The sequence below is a fragment of the Lactuca serriola genome, chromosome 6 (genome assembly GCF_051521515.1).
Source record: "Lactuca serriola cultivar US96UC23 chromosome 6, Lser_US96UC23_V15, whole genome shotgun sequence".
NCBI classification, from domain to species: domain Eukaryota; kingdom Viridiplantae; phylum Streptophyta; class Magnoliopsida; order Asterales; family Asteraceae; genus Lactuca; species Lactuca serriola.
Window position 1 is genome coordinate 81,105,316 of NC_136413.1, and position 17,290 is coordinate 81,122,605.

Genomic DNA, 17,290 nt, shown 5'->3' on the forward strand with positions numbered 1-17,290 from the left:
AAGGGGCTATAGATCTGGGATTGGGAAGATATTTCTGAACATTTGGAGGTAATAATCTAGTTCTTGGACTCTTTTGCATCTAGATCTATGTGTGAGTTTTGGGGCTTTTTGGCCATGATGGTATCCATTTGAGTTAGATTCCAGGTCTGAAGTTGCTACTTCGGATCTAAGCATATTATGGTCTTGAGAAGCATAAAGTATCTGCCCTTGAGTTTATTATGGAGCCTCTTTGCCTTAAACCCTAGTTTATGGTGTATTTTGCCTAGATCTCCTTCTCTATACGTAAAGTTTACAACTTTACGTGAGGATAGGCTTGGGAAGGGTAGATCTACAGTTGGGAGTCCATGCATGACTCAAAAGTCCTCTGCATGTATGAAGATCTGAATGGACTTGGTGAGTCCTTTCAGTGGACTCGGCGAGTAGCATGAAGATTAGGAGGAACTCGACGAGTGGGATGAACAACTCGTCGAGTAGGATGAAGATTGCCTTAGACTCGGCGAGTCAGGACGCGAAACCCCAAACCCTTCAAGTTGAGACTCGAATCAGTGAGTCGAGTGGAGACTCGGTGAGTTAGACAGGTCAGGACTACGAAATCGGTAGACTCGGCGAGTCATGGACTGACTCGGCGAGTCGAGTCGCGAATGGAAGGAATCTGAGCTTATGAACTCGGCGAGTCAGTAGGCTGACTCGGTGAGTAGGGTTGACCAGGAAGGTTGACTTTGACCAAGACCTTGTCGTTGACAAGAGCTAACTTAGTTGACTTTCGGGGGACAGTTAGACTAAGTGTTGCATTGATCTTGGTAGCTCGGGGAGCTAGTGGAGCAGGAATTCAGACAGTTGATGGGCAACAACTAAAGGGGTTATCAGCAAGTTCAGCCAGTGCAGGTGAGTTTCCCTTTGTGTGAATGGGTCTAAGGCCACAATGCCGGCCTATGTAGTTATGAGTAGAAGGCCCGGGGGTTAGCCCTAGGCACAGTATGCTAGTATGATATTCAGGACGAGGTCCATTAATGGCGGGCGGGTGCCCAAGGATTTTTTTATATGATAGTTTATACTTGTTGTCTGTGTGATACATGTATGTGCCTGGTAGGGAGGTGAGTGTGGGCGAGGTCCCGTATCTCACCAATAGGAGAGTGTGGATAGTGTTCCACATCTCATTAGTAGCAGAACAGGGGCGAGGCCCAAGTTAGGGAAGGATTGAGAGTGGGCTGGGCCCGTATCTCACTACCAGTAGGAGCGTGGGCAGGGTTCCATGACTCATCAGTAGCAGGACACGGGCGAGGCCCAGGATAGGCGAGGCCTTAGGAAAGGATCCATTAGTATATGTTTAGCTTATGTATTGCCCTGTGACAGGCGAGGCCTAAGTGAAACAGATCTGTATCGGAGCGGGGCTCGAAGCCAGGCGGGGCCTGGAGCGGCGGGGTCGTTGTAGCAGGCGGGGCCCGAGGCAGGGGCGAGGCCCAGGATAGCGGGTGTGGCCCAGTATGTGCAGTATGTGGTTATGCATGGTATGTGGTAGGGTGGGGAACTCACTAAGCTTCGTGCTTATAGTTTTCAGTTTTGGTTTCAGGTACTTCCGGTAGCGGAGGGAAGAGCTCGGGGTGATCGCATGGCACACACCATAGATTAGACAGCCTGAGAATGTTTACTCTGATAACGAACATGTGTTTTGAAAATTAATACTCTGACTATGTTTTGGAATGATGACATTGCTTTAAGTAATGTTTTATTAAAAGAAATTTTTAGTCTTAAATTTTGGGATGTTGCATTGCATTTCCCTTCCCCCTTCTTCAGTTAAATGAAATTGTTGAGGAAAAGGTATCTTAGTTGTTCGAAACCCGCGGTGTTGCCTGGTCGTAATGCCTTGAATCATTTACTGGCATTTCTGGATAACATAATAGGGAAATACTTACACATGAAATTCTTGTACATCCTTAGTGAAGTCATTGTACACTCATAGGTGTCGATGTGCTCGTCGCAGTCAATTATTCCTTTATACTTGGGGATATTTGGTATCATCACCGAACGTCGGATCTCATCCTGAAAGTGCTCCTGGAAAAAGTTAGACATAGTGCTTCTCACTAGGTTTCCATGCGAGAGTATGGAAGACCACCGTACATTGTAAATTGTTGAGCGTAATAAGGGTTCACGTAAGCTTAGTTGTACATTGTTGTTTTCGAAATGTATGGTTGCTGCAGGGAGCTCGATTGCATGCTTTGCTACTGTTGCAAGCTTTGTTCTGACTAGTAGGGTATGTTTGGAATTGACACCTGATGCTATTGAGAGAAGATGTTTAGTTGTTGCATCAATGGCAAGTGATGGTTAGGCTCATGCAACGACAGTGTTTGGTGGTTGCATATATATATATATATGACTATTGGAAATAGGGGTTCAACATTGGAGGTTATTGGGCAAAAAGCATGTTATGCAACATTCCTACTACTAGAAAGAACTGATAGCTTGACATTAGGTATTATGTGGAGGATTGTATGGTCCCTAGGGACCAAGTATTCGTCCTCGCATGTTGCAGTAGCGATTGGGGATGAGAAATAGTCGGTTGTGATTGCTGAGTTAATAGTTGTGACTGTTGGGTCGACAATTGTGACTTCTGGGTTAGTGGTTATGACCAGTGAGTCATTTTCGACTGACGCACTACGATCATGGTTGTAACAGGTTGCTTTGTTGTGACGAGCGACGGATTTCATAGGGCGGCGATTGCTGCTTCTACGGGTCCTGTTATTGGGCATAATGTTTGTGTTGCTGGCATGCAGGTGGAGGCTTGTCCATCTGAGGTAGATGGTTGTGTGCCATCAAGCGACGACATTGATCTGAGTGGGCTCGTTTCTCTCCCGCCAGACATCTTAGTCGCCTTTCCTCTAATTGTCTCCGTCTAAGGTCGTTTTAAGGTTGTGTAACTCTAAGTACACACTCGGATGGTGCCAAATGTTTTGATATGTCTTCGAGCTTAACACTGTTTTTGGATTGCTTCGTATGGTTAAGCCTGAGAATCACAGTAAAGAAAGAGTCGACATTAGTCGTCGTTTGGGAGGGGGGTCTAAGAACGAGGCCGCAACGGTCTAGTCAGTAGTTGTATAGGATAATTAGGGTTTTGTTATATATATATATATATATATATATATATATATATATATATATATATATATATATATATATATAGAGAGAGAGAGAGAGAGAGAGGCGATCGTTTCTTCTAGATAAGAAGGATCTCTTTATACCTGTTGTCGAGGGAGCATGTCCGCGACAGTACCTTTTGTCTTGCCTGGACTGTCAAGATGTGGAGGTATCCTATTAGCGGATCGTGCACCACCAACAGTTATATGCTATTGTTGCAAAATCAGCAAATAGCAGTGCTCTGAGTGTTATACTTGTTTCTCTGGGGAGTGGTTGGTACTATTTTGTCCTGTTATGGATCTTGGCATTAGAATTTCGGGACCTAAGTGCAAGGCCTCGAGGGTGACGGCCTGGCCCTAGCACTTAAGTTAAGTAGCGACCGTTAGCTAGGTCTTCCTTTGGATATCATCTCGTTATCTTTCACGTATTCCTAGAGAGATAGGTTAACAATACCGATATTGGCTCTGCTTCTTTTGGCTTGCACACCATTATTGAGTTCGTATCTCCCTTCCCCTTCCTTAGTTGCATGAAATCGTTGAGGAAAAGGTATCATAACTTCTCAAAACTCAAGATGCTTCTTGGTCGTAGTGTCTTGAACCATTTTCCTACGTTTCCTAATACCATAACAGGGAAATATGTACATATGAATCGATTATATATCCTAAGCAACGCCATAGTCGACTCATAGATGTCGATATAGTCGTCAGTTCGGTAATACAGTCATACTTGGAAATGTTTGGTATCATCACCAAGTGTGGGATCTCATACTGCAGGAGCTCCAAAAAAAGCAGAGATGGTGCTTTTCACCCAGTTTTCCATATGTCGATATGGAAAACCATTGTACAACATAAGTTTTTGGGCATAGTACATGTTCCCGCACGCTTGGTTGTACATCGCTACTTGCGAGATATATGGTTGCTACTGGGAGCTCGATTGCGTACCTTGCTACAGTTGTGAGCCTGGGTCCAGCTGTCGGAGCATGTTGAGATTCGACCACTAAGTCTGTTGAGCATGGGTATTGAACTTTTGCGCTAATGACAAATGAGGTTTGGGTTCTTGTGATTACGGTGCTTAGGGGATGAATCCCTGCAACTACTAGAAATTGGGATTGAACATCGGAGGTTGTTAAGTTAAAAGAGGAATGTGTGTCATTCCTGCTACTAAAGATAACTGATGACTTGATATTGGGTATTATGCGGAGGAAAGTATGGATCCCGGGGACCAAGTGTTCATCCCCGCCTACTACGGCGGCGATTACAGCTGAAAACCATCAGTTGCGATTGCTGAGTCAATAGTTGTGACTGGTGGGTTGGTGGTTGCGACTGTTGAGTCGTTGATGACTGAGGCGTTGTGGCTGTAATTATGACAGGTGAAAGTCGTCATATGGCGGCGAATGTTGCCACTGCGGTTCCCGTTATTAAACCTAATGTTTATGTTGTTGGTGTGTGGATGGGGGCTCGTCCGTCTGATGCATATTCATGTACTTTATCGAGTGGTTGCATTTATCTCAGTGGACTCATTTCTCCTCCACCAGACAGTGCATGTTCCTTTCCCGTTATCACTGACGTCTATAGTTATACCAAGGTTGTGTAACTCTGAGTACATGCTCAAATGGCGCCAAAAGTTGTGATATGTCCATCGAGCTTAACATCGTTCCGGAGAAGCTTCACCAAGTTTAAGACTAAGAAGCACAGCAAGGGAAGAACCGACGTCAGTCGTCATCCAGGAGGTGGTCCCAGAACGAAGCTCTGACAGTCTAGTTAGTGGTTGTATGAGAGAACTAGGTTTAGGTATAAGATAGAGTGTTGGAAATAGTTTCCAAGGTCATTAATTATTGGTAATATTTGTAATAATAATAGAGTCCTTTTGGGAGGCCCTCAAACCCAAATTGAGTAGAATAGATAAAGGAGAAATTGGTTTATTAATTATTATGGTTAATAAGTAATTAGAAACTAATTGGAAAATATTTTAGGAATTAATTAACAGTTTAATTAATCAAAGCGATGAATATTCATTAATAGATAGTTTGTTAATCAGGAATGTTCCAGAACCCTTATGGAATTAGGGTTGGACGAAAATCACTCCATCCCACATGGGAAAATGAGTGAATTTCATAGTTACCTCCTCATCCTACATAGGAAGGAGTACAAAACCTAGGAAGGCATCTTAAGTTATAAATAGGGTCATACGAATTTCATTCTTCCTTGTACATTGGCTTGAAGTTTCACTAACCCTTCTTCCTCCCCCTCTTAGGGACGATTTTTAACCCTCTTATGGTTTGTCAAATTGACCTTACTCCTAGTTATTTTTATTCCACTCTTTGGTGTCATTGGGTGTGATACCACTAGAGGGATTCCGGTTTGGGTCCTCTCATCCAAGCAACTCCGTGGATGACGAGATCTCAAGCATGGAGATCAAGGGCTACATAAGAGGTATATTTTTCTTCTTTGTATTTTTTTTCTAGGGTAGATATAATTAGCATGAAACCATAGATCCATAGGTTACATGTACACTTAAGTATATTGTGGTATCAATTTTTCTGCTACCTAGTTTAGAGTTTATTTGATGCGTAGAAAACCCAACAGTGGTATCAGAGCCATTGGTTCATGATTACATTCACCCTAGATCCATATTTTATGTAAATTCTTGTTTGTGAAATTGAATGGAAGAAGAAAAATTGGAAAATTCGTAACTGGAAAAAACCCTTTGTCGTACGTGACATGAGCAACCCCAATTAGGGTTTCCTATATATTTTTTTCACACTTCAATATTTATGATATGGATAAATACCAAATTTAAAATGTTTTAACATGGAAAATTGATAAATATTATTTTAATGTGATTATTTAAATTTTAATATGTATTTATTATTTAAATAGTTTATTTAAATATTTAATATAACTTATAATAGATGTTTATAAATTTGAATTTAACCCCACATGATTTTTTAATTATTACATTGCGTCTTCTCAATTAATTAGAATTAATAACAGACAACTAAATTTAAAGAGTTTCAAATTTAACCCTTATATATATATATATATATATATATATATATATAGAGAGAGAGAGAGAGAGAGAGAGAGCTAGGTTATAATGTGGATGGACAACTATAGTGTGGACCTGTGGATAGTGCTATTCTATGAGAATTACTAAGAGAATAGGTTGTTTAGTAATGTGAATACGTTCAACCTCACATAACTATCGTCATCTTCATGCATTCTCACTAATTCTTATTTCTTTTGTTATCACACATTGTTTTTCACTCATTTTTATTCTTACGGAATACGACCCAATAAACACTCTGACAACATTCTGATAGAATTAGAATAATAATAAAAGGTATATAATAACCTTATAGATGATTTAATTAGCGAGAATGTGTGATTATGACAATAATTACGCAAGATTGAACGTATTTATATTATCAAACAACATATTTTCTTTGTCATTCTCACTGAATAACATTGTTCATACTTCCTCACAATAGATGTCAATCCACATTTGAAATTAGCTCTCTCTCTCTCTCTCTCTCTATATATATATATATATATATATATATATATATATATATATATATATATTAGAATTGTGTTTATTATATGTATAAGTTAGTTACAACATGCGCCCTTGCATGTTTAAATATTGACATTTTCAGTCTTACAATGACTAGGCTCACCCATTCTGATGTAGGGGGTTTGAGGTGGTCTATCTGATTCCTAATGAGGTCAGTTTTTAATATGTTTCGCGCTTACCACCCTTACCACCCTATTGCATTTTGAGAATGGAGTTGCCAAAAGGGTTTGATAGTGATAATGGTCAATTTAAAACTATTCTAAATACAATTATAAAACAAAATTCGATTTTATTAATAGAACATGAGTCTCATATTATCAATGAAAATTGCACATTCTCTTTATATTCTATTAGCGGAGTTTGTGTGGTCAAGCAACACTTCAATTTAGAGTATAGTTAAAAATTGTATGGAACTCGTGAGTCTCAAGCGTAGCTTGTGCCGGGGTCATGCTATTTTGCATGGTTAATTAAGAATCTATTTAATGGAATCTTATGTTATCCATAAAATTTATACATTCTCTTTATAACTTGTTTATGGAGCTCATGTGGTTAACCGACACATCAATTTGAGAGTATATGTAGAGAATGATGTGGAACTCGTGAATCTCAAGCGTAACATGAGTCAGAGACCATGCGATTTTGTATGGAAAATTCACCATTTATTCAGTGATCCGCGATGACCCCGTCATTGAATCTGAGATGAACACAATCTAAAATTAACATGCCATTGATAGTCAATGAATCTCAAAGATCTAGCAATTTCGTTGTGATCGAAATTGGCAAAGAGCTTTTCCTACCTAAATAACTTGATGGTGTGTTTACAGCATCCCTTTACACATCATGGAGCTAAATATGGATCCTATCCTTCTAAATTAATTTTATTCAGGGTGATTATTTTCTAAGGATAAGTAGAACAAACTATAATGGAATTTGATATTGAATGACGTCTATAACCTTACCCACTAAAATCTACTACTATAAAACCATTGAAAGGATTAGCTATGAGGATGATCAATCTTGTCAAATTCGTAGTTTGGAAATAGTTAACATAAAAGAAAGGAAAGATCATGCCTTTGACAAAGCTATTCCTAAGGTTCATCCATTCAATGTATTCAAATCAATCAGAAAGAGCAGTTATCAAGTGTACATTCTAAACTGACATATTGAAGTAAAATGGAATTTCCTTCAGTTAGCAGTTGACTAGGGTTAGTCAACTAGCTGACATTTCCATATAATAATTTCATTTTGATTTTAATATGAACAAATTGGAATGTCCATTAAGGAGTTATGTAGCATGTTGAGGTTTCTTTTTGGAACTAACATGGCCAATCATAGAAACTCGAACTTCAAATCACTTACATATTTTTACTATAATGAATAGAAGTGTCAATAAGAAGCAAGCCAATTACCCATGGGGTTAAAAGCCAGTTACCTAATCTAGGACCAAATACCAAGGACAAAGGAAGGCTTATTCTGAGACATGTTCTGATAGCTATTTGTTTACATAACAAGAAAGGACCTAGAAATCATATATGTCAAAAATAAATATTTGAAGTGAAAGGACTAAAACATGTTGAAGTTAAATTTGATCATGGATCACGAGCCCTTTCTACTTTCCATAGGATCAAAAGATAACTAGTTCTGCCATGTTTAGTGTTCAATCAAATATATGGACTCATAATATCATCTAAACATTACTTCTAAACCTTGAGTATTTTACTAAGGATTAAGTACTGACATTTGCAAGAATGTGCAATGACTAAAATGAAGTAAGAGGACTGAAACATGGAGAAGATAATTTGATCATGAATGTCAAGCCCTTGCTACTATTCATGGGATCGAAAGACAACTCTCCCAAATGTTTAGTCTATGGTATTATAATTGAAATTGTTTATACTATGATTGATGAGATAGTTCTTACTTATCTAAATGTAGAGCATTCAACATGTTAAAAGAAAGTAATAAATCTATGAATCTAGTATACTAGCAATAGTTGAAAATTAATTCGAATATCTGAATAAGGTGTATTATCGTGGTGTAAATATCTGTTGAAATTAGTTTGCCTAATGGATCATTCAGATTAACCATAATAAGTGCTAATTCAAATACATCCAAAAGGTTTGGGTGAAGTGTATTTTTGGAATCATAGTCTTGAATACATAAATGAGAGATGCATTACCAAATATCCAGTTGGATTCGGATTCGGATATCATTTGACCTCGAGTCTCATGATAAATGCTAATCTTGTTTATCAAGATAGATGATGAATACATCACTAGGTGATAGGAATATCTGTTGCAATTAGTTTACACTAGTGGACCATTCAGATTAACCATAATACATGGTAAGTACAACTTCATTTAAATGTAAGTCTGGAACCTTTCGGGTGTTTAGAGCTCTCATAAAGCGAAGTTAAGAATCAATTGGGAAATAGGATGAGACACTTATAATGAGAATCTTTGTCCAAAACCTTATGGCTCATCTAAGTAATTGTGAAAGAGTTTCACGGTCTATCTCCACCCAGAACACTACCACCAGGAAGTGTTAGCTGGATAGAGAAACAAACCATTCATTGATTTTATACTTGATGAGTCACATTATGCATACTAAAAATTCATGGATTATATCATGAATAGTGTTACCATAAGTCTTTTGGTCGTGTACCAACTAAAAAGGTTCTTAAAACACTCTATGATATGTGAAGTTGGATACATTCCTCTCTACTACATATGGAAGTCTACAATTATGAGGTTTACGCTCGTCGTGAAGTGCTTGACAATCTAAAAGTTAGAATAGAGATGTGTTATCTCGTTCGAGAACCCATCAAGAACTTTGGATAATTTTTCAACAATCCTTCTAAGAACAAAGTGTATGTTGCTTGAAGGGCAATCTTCCAACAGAGGGAGTTGATTTCCAAAAGGGTTAGTAGGAGCCACATTGAACTTTATAAGATTCGAGAGTCAAACAACGAAGAGCCTAAATTTGGACCTAACATTCAATTCAAGGTTGAAAGAGTTATTGATGAAACTAACATACCTCCACCTGTTCTTTATAGATCTAATAGAGGGCATCATACACTAGTTATATAAGAGTTTATATTACTAAGGGATATCAGTCACTGGTAGATAACAATCAGAATGTACTAGCTATCGGAGGCTGTGGTAGGCCTTAAAGGCTACAAAATGGAATGAGGAAATGGAGAGCAAGATTCAGTCTATCTATGTGAAAACTTGGTAGATCAAGAACTTGGCCTTAACTATTAGGTATAAGTGGATCTTCAAGAAAAGACATGAAACATCCATAAAATTCACACCAAATTTAAACTTTTTCAATCATAAATAAAAACCACATAGCATTGTTTACAAAATGTTTTCAAATCATTTTCCATCAGAGTGTCCCAAAAATCATAACATAAGGATGAGGAGCGATACGGTCACGCCTTCGCCTTTCCACGATCTCCTGAAGTACCTGAAACAGTAAACTGAAAACTGTAAGCCCGAGGGCTTAGTGAGCTACCCCCAAAATACCAACACCACACTGACAATACCATAATAGTAATAATCAACCAATCAACATGGATACTGGGCCATCGGCCTGACTGGACCGCCCTACCGGGCCTATAGTCTGTGTGGATCTATCCCGAGCCTTCGGCGTGACTGGTCCGCCACGTGGGCCTACAGTCTCCCCGAACCGCTCATAGGGTATGATGGCCTTTAGCACAAACCAGGACCGCCTCAACCCAACCAACAAGCAAATAACCATGTGCGCATAGCTATCATATACTGGCATATACAAACATCAAACATATCTATCTCAATGAACACAATCATAGAATTCTCCTGTAACTAGAGTACCGACCTTGCAGGTCACTATCACACCAATCCCTACGGATCATAAAAGCATAACATACTGTCTACCTCGATTCCGAACTAACAAATCATAACCACATGCAACATACCAGAACAATAACAACTAAAGGCCGGCCTTGGTGCCGTAGACCCTATCGATATAGTGAGGATAACTCAGCTTGCAGATGTCGACTCAGAAGGTAAACTCCAACTCTCGGATCACTCGACACAGGCCCCACCGCCTATAACCATAGTTCAATATACGCATAAGTCTTTACCCTTATAAGGTACTCCATAACCCAATAGTCAACCCCTGATCAAGGTCAAAGTCCTCAGTCAAGGTCAACAGTCCATGTTGACCTCAACTCGCCGAGTACACCCAGCTACTCGCCGAGTCCCTTGAAGCATAATCCAACTCGCCGACTCATCGAGGTAACTCGTCGAGTTCCTTCGAATCCCGATCAGACCTTAAAGCCACCCGTCGAGTTCCCTCCCTGCGACTCGACGGATTTACTCGCGAACATATTCTTAGTTAAAACTCATCCAACTCACCGAGTTGTTCTTCAACTCGTCGAGTCACATGACAATCTTCATCGAACTCGCCGAGTTGTTCAACCAACTCATCGAGTTCAATGGCCATCTTCATGCGACTCACCGAGTCGACCTTGTGGCTCGCCGAGTCCATTCAATCCTCTTTCCATACAGATCCATTTTGAGCCATGCAGCGGCTCCAAATCACAAATCCAAGCTTCTAGGGCATGCTTATCACGTAAAGTTGCAAACTTTACGTGCATGCATGACTTTAAATGCTCAAAATGGAAAATCTAAGCTATTGATGGGTCTTTATGCACAAAGGGGACCTCAATCATGACTAAAGCTGCAACTTTATGCTACTAGAATCCAAAGAGAGTCAAGATCTGAAGTTACAACTTCAGATCTAGCCCATAGCTCATCATACCAACTTGATATTCCATGAAAACCCTAAAACTCACCCAATAAAGGAGATCTATAAGGAGAATGATGGTTTTGGTACCTTTTCAAGTTGATATATGAGATGAGTGTTGATTCCCACACTCCAACTGCTTCAATCTCCTTCTCCTCCAAGTCTTCTCCCTCCAAGAACTCTCTTTCAAGCTTCAAACACACACACAAGGCACACTCACACGAATAAGGCTCTCAAGGGTTCTTTGGAACTGTAAGGAGGTCTAAGGGAGGCTAAGGTCCTTTTAAATAGGGGTGCAAACCCCGGGAATTAGGGTTTCACTTGCCAGCTCCTACTCGCCGAGTCCCAATATGGACTCGTCGAGTAGGTCACTTAACTCGCGATCCTTTTCACTGCTACTCGACGAGTAGGTGTAACGCCTGTGTTTCTGGGCTTGCCATTCTTAGCAATGTAATAGTCTAGGTTAACCTTTGTAACTAAATTTGAAATAATAAAAATGTATTATTTGTGAATTTAATGAATTAAGAATAAAATAAGCGTCAAAATTAAAGTTTGAGATAATCCCGATATCTTTGCATAAAGCTGTAGTGGTCGAAACAAGGATTCCGGAGATATAAGGAATGCCAAAATCCGAGTTATAACGAAGAAGTTATGACCTGTCAAAGTTTCGCGACAGAACCGGCACGACGCCGAGTGATGTAAAATATGAATTTAAGATAGAGTGATATTTAGCCTTAGCGATCTAAATGAAAGTCGTAAATTTCGTTAAACCGAGAGCGTGCATAAAAGGAACGCCCAAATCTGACTTCGTATGAGGAAGTTATGATTTTTCTAAGTTTCGACTTAGCAGTATGCAGCCCGAATACTCGATTTGAGATCGAGCGGTTTTTAGCCAAGACAATCTAAATGAGAATCGAAGATCTCGTTGTTAGTAGCGAATCGATGCAAAGATAGGCGAGAACGGACGTCGGACGAAGAAGTTATGATTTTATAACGAAGTTTTCATGTCCGGGCCTTCTAAAAATAAATAATAAAAAATAAAGTCAAAGTTAGCCGACGGAGTCTAAACGAAAGTTGTAAATCGTAGTCTCACCTACGCGTGGATATAAAGAACGTCGAAAACGGAGCTCGTATGCGAAAGTTACGAAATTTTGAAGTTTGACGAGTCAAATTACGCCCAGCGTAATTTGAGTACGCCCCGCGTACTCAAGCGGATGCAAGTTGCCTGACCAATACTCGAGTGCCACAGATCGACGCATGCAGTGACATCAAATTACGCCCCGCGTAACCAAGTTACGCCCTGCGTAATTTGAGATTACGCCCCGCATAATCCCAGACCCTCAGCCTATAAATAGAACTCGAAATCAGCCATTTTCTCTTGTTCAAACTCTTCCTTCTCTCTAAGTTTTGCCTCGATTTGCGTGCCAATCATATCCCGAAGCCCCGGTATCATTCCCGAGCCCCGAAGCAGGATCCGAAGCCCCGAGGATCCCAAAGAACGTTATTCCCGAGCCGAAGCTCTGCCCGCGAGGAGTTCGATTTTGGTGAAGATCTTCCAGATCCATCGAAATATACTACTTCTATAAGCCGTAGTGCTGTCGGATCATCTTCTGATCAAGTGAGTGTGTAGTTACCTTCTTCCAACACATTATTATGAAGTATTTTATATAAAATATGTGCTATATGTATATATTTTGTTGTTATATGTGTGAATGTATATTCACTCTCTTCTATCTCATAGATCTGAGTTATTCTCTATAAAATACGTGCTATGTGTATATATTTTGTTGTTATATGTGTGAATGTGTATTCACACTCTTCTATCTCATAGATCTGAGTTATTCTCTATGAAATACGTGCTATGTGTGTGTGCCTCATCTGTTATGTGGAATATGTATTGATTAAAGCATGCTATACAGGTTTTAAACTATGTATAAAACTGTATATTTTTATCTACTAATATGTTGGGTAGAACATGGGTAGATAGTTGGTGTGTAATAAACAGATGAGAGGCCTCGATGTTGTTTTGATTTAGTCATCTAGCGGAGTTTAGATGACGACCACAGACTTTTCTAGACAGTCCTGTGGAATACTAGCAGGCTCGCCACCTGTAGGTGTTAATGAACTTGGGTGTTCATTCGCTGTACTCCATCCCCCCCACGGTTGCCTAATTTGACATATATTGTCGGGAAACCCCCGAATGCATGTGTTGTCGCCCCGATGAAATATTCTTAGACTAGGTCCCTTGTGTTAGTTATTTTAGGGACATAAAGTGAGAATAACGAGAATGGGTAATTGGGTTATTGTTGGTTGATGAAAATTAATTTAATTATTTATTGTGGGTTGAAAACCCTATATGCTCACCAGGCTCCCAAGCCTGACCCACTCAGTTTCTGTGTATTACAGGAAGTGGCGCAAGGGCATGAGATGGATAATCATCAAGTTGTTTTTGTTTACAAGTATGTATATGTATATATTTGTTGAATGATTTGTAATGTTTATCGTTTATGCTTTATGGTTTGTATCGGAACATGACATCCCGAGTTTTGGTTATATAATGAAAATACATTTCTTTATGAAATGCTTTGGTAAATATTATTTTATCATACTTTGTTTTTGGGAACAAATTCCGCATCTCTTTTAAAATCAAAAGGATTTACTCTGAAAATGTTTAAAAAGCATAAATGAAACCGGTCTTTTATGGCCGAGATTTTGGGGATGTCACAGTTGGTATCAGAGCATTAGTTTAAGCGAACTAGGAATTTATAGGATTTCTAGACTTAAACTTAGAATGCTAAGTGAAATTTTGAGATGTGTGTCTGTGATATTTTAGACACGAGCACTAGTTTATTTTAGGAAAGTTGCCTAAAATGCTTTATGTGCTAAATGTTATATGTTGCCATATATGATATTATTTGTTCGGATCTATGGTCTGTTGCCGAGCGGATCTAGAAACTTTATGTGTGTAGGATTCTAAGCGTACGTCTACGATATTAGAACTAGCATGTAAACATTTCGGAGCGATAAGGATGATTTGAATATCTATCGTGATTGAGGATCTAGTTTCACCTTATTCATTGTGTAGATCAAAATGGTGAGAACAAGAAGTGGAGTTGGAAATGCTGACGAAAACAGGAATCAACCACCAGTGATTGAACAAATACCTGTCGTAGCAGCAACACCTGAGCCAATAACCATGGCTGGTGTGCAAATGATGATTCAGACGATGTTGGATCGTCAGATGGATGAAACTAGAAGGTTGCTTCAACAGAATCGTGAAGAACTGTCAATTCGTGTGGAAGAGCCTGAATTAAATGAAGGGCACTCGGAAGGTGGAAACTTCAGTGGGTCTATTGGTCAAGCCAAACCACCGATAGTTAGGCAAGACAACCATGATGGAAGGAATGATGGAATGGGATGCAAGTACAAAGACTTTCTAACTTGCAAACCATCGACATTCAATGGAAAGGAGGATCCGATTGGAGTTATGGATTAGATCTCCGAAATGGAGTTAGCCTTCATGACTTGTGGCTGCAGAGGCAAGTTGCAAACTATCTATGCAGTGCGTCAGTTCCGAGGTGGAGCCGTTCGTTGGTGGAACACTCTAGGGAAGACGTTAAGCCCTAATGAGCCATTGCAATTGACATGGGCAGAGTTCTTGGTGCAGTTCAAGCGCAGGTTCTGCTCGGCCCAAAATTTGTTGGAGTTGGAGAATAAGTTTTTGGCATTGACGAAGGGCAGCATGTCAGTTGATGAATACACCAATAACTTCACTGATAAGATGGAGTTTACTTTGCGCATTGTTCCAGATGAGCTGAAAAACGTGGACCGGTATGCGAAGGGACTCCCATGGGAGTACGAGGTGCCAGTACGTCAGGCACATACTCTAGAGGCAGCTATCAAGGCTGCCAAGTCTGTTGAGAACATAATTAAGGGAAGAAACACCGACAAGGTTGAGGTTGGTGAGAAGAGAAAGTTTGAGCGAACATCTGGTTACGGTAAGAAAAGCAAATTTTCGAAATCTGATTCGAAAAAGTTTGGAGGAAAAGGAGGCGAAACGAAGTGGTGTGATAAGTGTAAGAAAAAGCACTTTGGGAAATGTAGCGAGGATGTAACCTGCTACAAGTATGGAAAGGTTGGACATTTTGCCAATGAGTGTCCGAACAACAAAAGGATGTGTTTTGGTTGCAATGAATAGGGGCACATTTTGAAAGACTGTCCGAAGAAGAAGGAGGCAGCTAGGCCCAACATTCCACCAAAGCCGAAGGCGAGAGCCTTCCAGATGACACTTCAGGCTGCGAAAGATGAAGCTGATGTCGCTTCAGGTACCTTTCTTGTAAACGAATTACCTGCTCAAATTTTGTTTGATTCTGGAGCCAACTACTCCTTTATTTCGCATGAGTTTGGTAGAAAACTAGCTTTGCCTGTTGATAGACTAGATGATGCTTTACTAGTCGAAGTTGCTAGTGGCAAGTTTGTACCTGTTAGCCATTGTATGAAAAACATCTTAATCGACCTTAATGGGAATAAGTTTCACGAGGAATTATTGCCTATCGAACTTAATGGTTTCGACATCGTGTTGGGAATGGATTGGCTTAGCGCCAATGATGCCGAAATTTTATGCAAGAAGAAGATAGTTAAAGTAAACCCGCCTGGGAAAAAGATTCGTTTATGGTGTATGGGGACAAACACAGAGTGAATTTTGGAATCATTTCCCTAATGAAAGCCAGAAAGTGTTTGACCAAGGGATGTACATCATATTTAGCATTCGTGATTGATGCTAAGAAGGAAAAGAAGGTGATGCAGAATATTCCAGTGGTGTGTGATTATCCGGAAGTATTTCCCGAAGATCTTCCTGGATTACCACCTGATAGACAAGTGGAGTTCAGAATAGACTTGTTACCAGGGACCACGCCAATAGCAAAAGCACCTTATCGATTAGCACCGACGGAGATGAAGGAGCTGATGATGCAACTTCAGGAATTATTGGACAAAGGTTTCATTAGACCTAGTTCATCGCCCTGGGGAGCTCCGGTGTTATTCGTGAAGAAGAAAGATGGAAGTATGAGAATGTTCATCGATTACAAAGAGCTGAACAAGGCAACAATAAAGAATAGATATCCGTTGCCAAGGATTGATGACCTGTTTGATCAATTGCAAGGTTCGAGCTATTTCTCGAAGATCGATCTTAGGTCAGGATATCATCAGCTAAAAGTAAGAGAGCAAGATATCGAGAAAACTGCATTCAGAACTAGATATGGACACTACGAGTTCTTGGTTATGTCGTTTGGACTAACCAATGCTCCGGAAGCATTCATGGATTTGATGAATAGGGTTTGTAATCTGTTCCTTGATAAATCTGTGATAGTGTTCATAGACAACATTCTGATTTACTCGAAAAGCCAAGAGGAGCATGGCAGACACTTGCGAGAAGTGTTAGAAGTCTTGAAGAAGGAGAAGTTGTATGCAAAGTTCTCTAAGTGTGATTTTTGGATTCGTGAAGTCCAATTCTTGGGTCACGTGGTCAACCAAGAAGGGATAATGGTTGATCCAGCAAAGATTGAAGCTGTAATGAAGTGGGAACAACCGAAAAGTCCCACGAAGATTCAAAGCTTTTTAGGATTAGCCGGATATTACCGAAGGTTTATCCAAGGCTTTTCTTTGATTGCTACTCCATTAACAACTTTGACCCACAAGGAGCTACTTATGCTTGGAGTGATAAGCATAAAGAAGCATTCGAGAAGCTAAAGAAGAAGCTATGCGAGGCACCGATACTTTCTTTACCCGATGG